Genomic DNA, 6,275 nt, shown 5'->3' on the forward strand with positions numbered 1-6,275 from the left:
TACATCAAACATGTTTTTTTTACTATTAATATCATATGTATAAATGTTATTGTGCAAATAATGTGTAAGACATACATATATATTAGACAGGTACAGTCAATGATCTTCCACACAGTTGCACCTATAGGTTTATTTACAGTTGATTGTATGTAGATTCGAAGAATTACCGATAGGAGGCGCATGTTGCCCATTTGACAACTTGTGGTAACTGAGCTACTGCACCTGAGAGAGACTGGGCGCGGACAACGGGATGCTCTGAGACCATGCCATACACTGACAGCGTGTGCGTCTCTCTGTTATTGATATTCTTTGGTCTTGGAAAAAGCTGTTGCGTTGTTTGCAACCTCGGCTGCAGAAGGTGGAATACGCTTGGCATTGTGTTGGATGTAAGGTAAGCTGTTGGCTTCTTACCTAAGCTCAGTGAAGGTCTACTGTAGAATTACATTTTAGAATTGGCAACAATGAGATGGAAATGGTTTATCCTTTTCAGAGATTATCTACATGGTAGGTTGAATAGTTTTCTCCTGCGTGAACAACTGAAAACAACAGTGTCTCAATCCTTAATGCGAATTATTGACACCTAGGCTATCTCTAAAACAATGACAGGTAACTGCAGGTTAAACGGCACATAGCGCAGGTGCATTGGTAACTAGAGCCATTGTCGGACTCTCGAGCTTTGTGTAACTACTAGCCTGGGCTACGGATTCTTGAACAAGCGATGTGCATAGTATTATTTTGTTACAGAGTTAATTCGCGACGGGGCAATATTCTTATTTAGGCATTAATACCCGATTTACCTGTAAGCCTATGTGAAATTACTGGACTAAACCTGAGGGAAATGATAATTGTCGTACCTTATAGCCTACCTTTCATGCAATTTGAGTTGGTGCAGGAGTGATAGGCAGCCCTCTCAACCAATCTCAGCTGTGGGGTTCATCCCCCTATTTAAAATCTGGAAAAGGTAGTGTTTGTTGAACCATTATGTCCCCCAATATAACTGCTTTGCAAGGACCTTTGGTCTTACAGTCCTCAACTCCATCTCCATCATTAGTCATGTTATCATGCATAGGCTACTCATTGGAAGAAATCACAGGTCTATCCAACATTTCCATATGCATCAGTCTCTCCACTTGCTTATTGCTTGTCTGAGTCCACAGGGTTACTCTATCTTTCTTCTTATTTATAACAATCTTTCCTCAGAGTCACCATCAGCACCTCGTCTTTCCTCACCAGTAGATTATTGCTTGTTATTCAGCAGCCTATATTTTCACAGTGCTCAAAATCCCCTTTGTCAAAACAGCTATAGGCTTCCCAGCCCTGCCCTACAATGAAAACAAATAAACATCATGGGTCTTTATTCTCTGGCTGTGAGCATACAGTCCTGAGGAAGTCTGTAGAAGTGTGCTCCTCGGTCTCTTTGTTATGAAGCCTGTGCTTTGCAAGTGATGTGAAGTGGGCTCCTCTTACTGTGAAGTGCTGTATCAGCTGCGGAGGTCTTCAGAACACCGAGTGTGCTTTACAGCAAACTCTAATGAAGCATTATGTTAGAGGGTTGAGAAGTATCGTTTGCCATTTGTAAGCAACACTGAGCTATCACATATTTCGTTGTACTCTGTGTTAGGTTCCAATATCAATTTAAAGATATTTCAATGGGATTTGTCACCAAAGGAATTTTATTACAGTAGATGAATTGAATGAAGCAAAGGAGACTGTGATTTAACTCTACTATAACATATTTTATCACTGTTTCATCAATGACTTGCAATGCAGGTTATCCCAGAAGTTGTCAAGAGCCTTTCTCCGTCTTCAAGGAAAGCAGTCCCTTTTATCTACTGTCTCTACCAATTACAGTTAGTGTCTCTACAGTCAAGCAGAAAAGTAATGAATTCATTTAGGTTTTGATACAAACTGATTTAGATGGTCATGGTTATATTAGGCTATTGACTGGTGGTGATCTTGATAATGAAAGAATAGATTAAATTGAACCATAGGGTCAGAGTGTGTGACTTTGTGGGGAATATCTTGGTGTGTGTGTGTGTGTGTGTGTGTGTGTGTGTGTGTGTGTGTGTGTGTGTGTGTGTGTGTGTGTGTGTGTGTGTGTGTGTGTGTGTGTGTGTGTGTGTGTGAAAGAGAGTGTGTGTGTGTGAGAGAGAGAGAGAGAGAGAGAGAGAGAGAGACAGAGAGTCAATCCGACATGTATACTCCCTGTGAAAGATAGAGAGAGAGAGAGAGAGAGAGAGAGAGAGATGGACTTCAGTCCCCTCATGTTGACCTCTCCAGTAATGGCAGGCCACATAACCCGCTCTGGCTCTCTCTCCTGTTTTATGGCCTTTAGAGCTGCCCTTGATTCTCTCCGCTGGGACTGGATATAGCCCTTCACAGACCGCTAAAGGTGTCTGGTCTGCACTCGTGATCTATACGTCTGGTTTTACACTTATAGACTCTTTACACTAAAACTGTTGGATTGCACCATTTATATGTGGTGTGTCCTCATGTTGATTCAAGCCATTTCCCAGTCCCCTTGAAAAAGTGACTTCATAAAAGAGTGGATGTGGGTGTGTGTGTGTGTGTGTGTGTGTGTGTGTGTGTGTGTGCGTGTGTGTGTGTGTGTGTGTGTGTGTGTGTGTGTGTGTGTCTGGTCTTGTAGGACTGAGGTGTAAATGAAGGAGCCCTTCCCTCGTGTCCTCAGCCTTCAGCTCCCATACTGCATGGATCCATCACCAGCATTTCCCAGCATGCATCAGTCATTCATCCTGTCTCTTCTCTGTCCACATGTCATCTGTTAGCCACACACACGTCCACGGCCATTCCATTCAAAGCACTGTGGCCTATGGTCACGTCTCAGATGATAAACATACTGTATTGTATCAAAGGGCCATGAGTCACAAGTCATATGGCAATAGATCAGAAAAGAAGTTTCAAATTGATAAGCTTTAAGAAAAATGACATTGCAGTTCCCTTCAGATACTGTAACGCATGGCTTAGATGATTACATCAACATAAACTTTAACATAAACCAGTCACTTAATTTATTCATTATGTACATCATGTAATTAGTATACATTCAGTGTAGAGACACTTTATGCCATTACATTTTAGCATTATGAAATCAGTGGTGATGTCCTGTCCATCTACAGTATGCTGGCCATGTCCCATGTCCTTTTTGCCTAGATGCATCTGTGTGTGACTGTGTATCAGACTTGCAGGCGGCGTGTCAAGGGGCGTATTGCATCTCTCCATTGTCTGGGTGGCGCTGGTCTTAGTATTGGTGGCTCTTCATAATTGAGCATAGATGGAAGGATTAGCCCTATCTCATCTCATCTGTAAATCTTGTCTGCCTATTAAATGCTCTCCCTCTCTCCACTCTTTCTCTCCCTCTCTCCACTCTTTCTCTCCCTCTCTCCACTCTTTCTTTGTCTCAGTCTTACACTTTCTTCTCTATCTCCTTTTTTATCTCTCTTCTCTCACCTTTTATATTTTCCTCCCCCCCACCCCCTCTCTCACTCTTTCGCCGTCTATCTCAATGTTCTTTCCCCTGTTCTCTCCATCCTCTCTCTTTTGTTCTCCCTCCTGCGCTCTCTGTCACTACATTCTCTCTTCTCTCCCCATCACTCTCTCTGTTTTTCTCTCTTCTCTCTCTCTCTCTCTCTGTTCCCCCTCTCTCTGAGCCTCTCATTTCCTAATTGCATATTTTCTGCTTTTGTTTGTGTGGACTCAAAGCTGCCTCTCCTCCTACTAATTAATCACGCTTCTGCGGCTATGGCGGAACTGTCGTTAGCCCAACCCATCACCAGGACAGTGTGGGGGCAAGCGGGGGGGGGGGGGGGGGGGGGGGGGGGGGGTGGCTGCCATAGCAGAAGGTCATAAGGGAGAATGGCTCTCTCTCTCTCTCTTTCTCTCTCTCTCTCTCCCTCTCTCTCTCTCTCTCTCACACACACACGCATAGGCTACACACCGACACTGAGCACAGTCTTTGACTCCTCCATAAGGACATTTCCCCCATAATCATTCGTCTGTCTCCTCTACAATTAGTGTAAGGTGCAGTCATGGGGGTGTATGTCTTATATGAAATGGCTGCGCATAAAGTCAATGTACATGGTAACCATGGATACCATGTCATTACTGCAGGTTTTTTTGTCATCTATGTGACCTGTATTAGTAAGCAGTTTACAAGCATGCTGCTCATTTACATAGATTTGCATTTTGTGCGTTATGCTTTATGTAAAGCGACGCACAGCAGGGGTGTATTATCACCCTCACATCAGCAGATTACGCAAAAAGTGCCAGATATAAATAAATGCCATAACACTCCATTTCAATTTCACCTGGTGTCACCTCTGTTAATTACGTACAGTGTGGAAAGTCCCAAAGTAAATATCTGTCGTGCATAGTTAAGACCATTAAATACATAGAAATAAATGCAGAAATATACAAGCAAATAACATTTGTATAATATATAGTAGACCTGTGTTGCACACATTTAAGGTTGCAGTAGTTTCCATCTTTCATTAATGAATAATAGATTGTTTTATGGAAGCATCCAACTAATCTTCATTATATCGCCCAGAAAGCCATGATAAAGTATGGTCTACTATCAGAAAAGAATATCAGCTATATACACTGATATGTATGACAAACTGAAGATGTGGCCACATAACCATTCAGTTCCTACTTGCTTGGAGGTGAGGGGCAGGATTTGTCATGATCTATAACCCAAATAGAAAAACTGCATCAGGAGCATAAGAAAGAAACATCAGATAAGTCTTACAATGAAAAATAGCGACCACACAAGGAACCATACTTCAAAAGGAAATACTCCACAGAGCCCATGTTTTTTGCAGGTGGAGGATCTTTTATCTGCTCCACCCCTGGCCAGACCCATGCTAATGCATTTCACCTGCCTGTCTGCGCCACATTGATGGAGAAAGATGAATGAGTAACATCTATAGAGTGGCCTCAGGACGCCTGGTCTGACCACAACAACACAGGGAACACCATGAAGTAGCAACCACAGTGGGCTGACATATAGTGTTCAATGATACGTTTACATTTACTCAATTTTTTAATTAATTTATTGTATTTTTTTATGCAAAGTAACGTATAGTATTGTGTTGATAATGTGTTTCGGGTATCAAACCCATGATCCTGTTGTTGAAAGCATCTTTCTTTACAAGTTGATGTCTGAAAGGGTCACTCCAAGCAATCCCTTCATGGCCATAAAATGGCCTGGATATAAGTCTACACCCTTGCCTCATTTACCAGTTGATCGCTTTAAAATATAACAATAAAGGAACACTTGAAAAATCACCATCTAGTATTCTTCCCATGTCCCCGTGAGGAGATGCCTGAAGGGGAGTGTGGTGCATGTGGAAACAAAGTGTACAGGAGGAGATGAATAGTCAGGCAGTAAATCAGGGGTGAGAACATAAAGATGCCCAGTGCTGATGGGTGCTGATAAAGTCTGGGAGAGACCCGACGGAAGCTCTCCTCAATCAGCCGGCTGATTTAGTGCAGACACCCTGCAGCTGAAATGGAGGTTGGAGCTCTGTTGCAGTGCAGGGAAGACCTTAACTGACTGACTGCAGTGTGTAGGGATGTGCCTCTTTGTGTGTGTCTGTGTGTGTGTGTGTGTGTGTGTGTGTGTGTGTGTGTGTGAGTGTTTTTATGAGAGAGAGTGACAGAGAGTATTCTTGCATGTGCATGTGTGTCTGTATATGTGTGTGTATACAGTGTGTGTCTCTCTCTCTCCCTCTCTCACTGTGTGTGTGTATGTGTGTGTGTGTGTGTGTGAGAGAGAGAAAGAGAGAGAGAGTATGCCTGCATGCGTGTGTGTGTGTGTGTGTGAGAGAGAGAACAAGAGGGGGAGAGGGACAAAGGGAATGCTGCTCACTTGGAAGGGGAGGGTGCTGGGGGTTGCGGATGGAATAATTTATTGGCGGTGGGACGGGGGATGGATACGGCTGGAGACGGGGGGAATGGGGAGGAGAGAAAGGCACTGAGAGGCGGTGATGAAAGAGAAACAACAAGGTCGCTTTCACACCACTAGGTACGTCAGCACAAACACACAGGAAACGTGCATGTTGGAAGCGCTCGGTGGGACGTACTGCGCGCATGTCAAAGGGACGCTTTTAGGCTACAAGCTCTGCTCACCTTTCTCTCTCTCTCACCTCTCAGTTGGTATTCTCGAGAAATGAGCATTTGGGTTTAGCAGTGAGCCTGGGCATAGGGAACATATGAAGGGGGGGGGGGGGGGGGCGTTTGATTTGGGGATTGTG

Source organism: Alosa pseudoharengus, unplaced genomic scaffold (assembly GCF_046254945.1).
Source record: "Alosa pseudoharengus isolate Yale_2024_CS ecotype anadromous, Long Island Sound unplaced genomic scaffold, YU_APseudo_1.1 YU_APseudo_1.1_scf_8, whole genome shotgun sequence".
NCBI lineage: Eukaryota > Metazoa > Chordata > Actinopteri > Clupeiformes > Clupeidae > Alosa > Alosa pseudoharengus.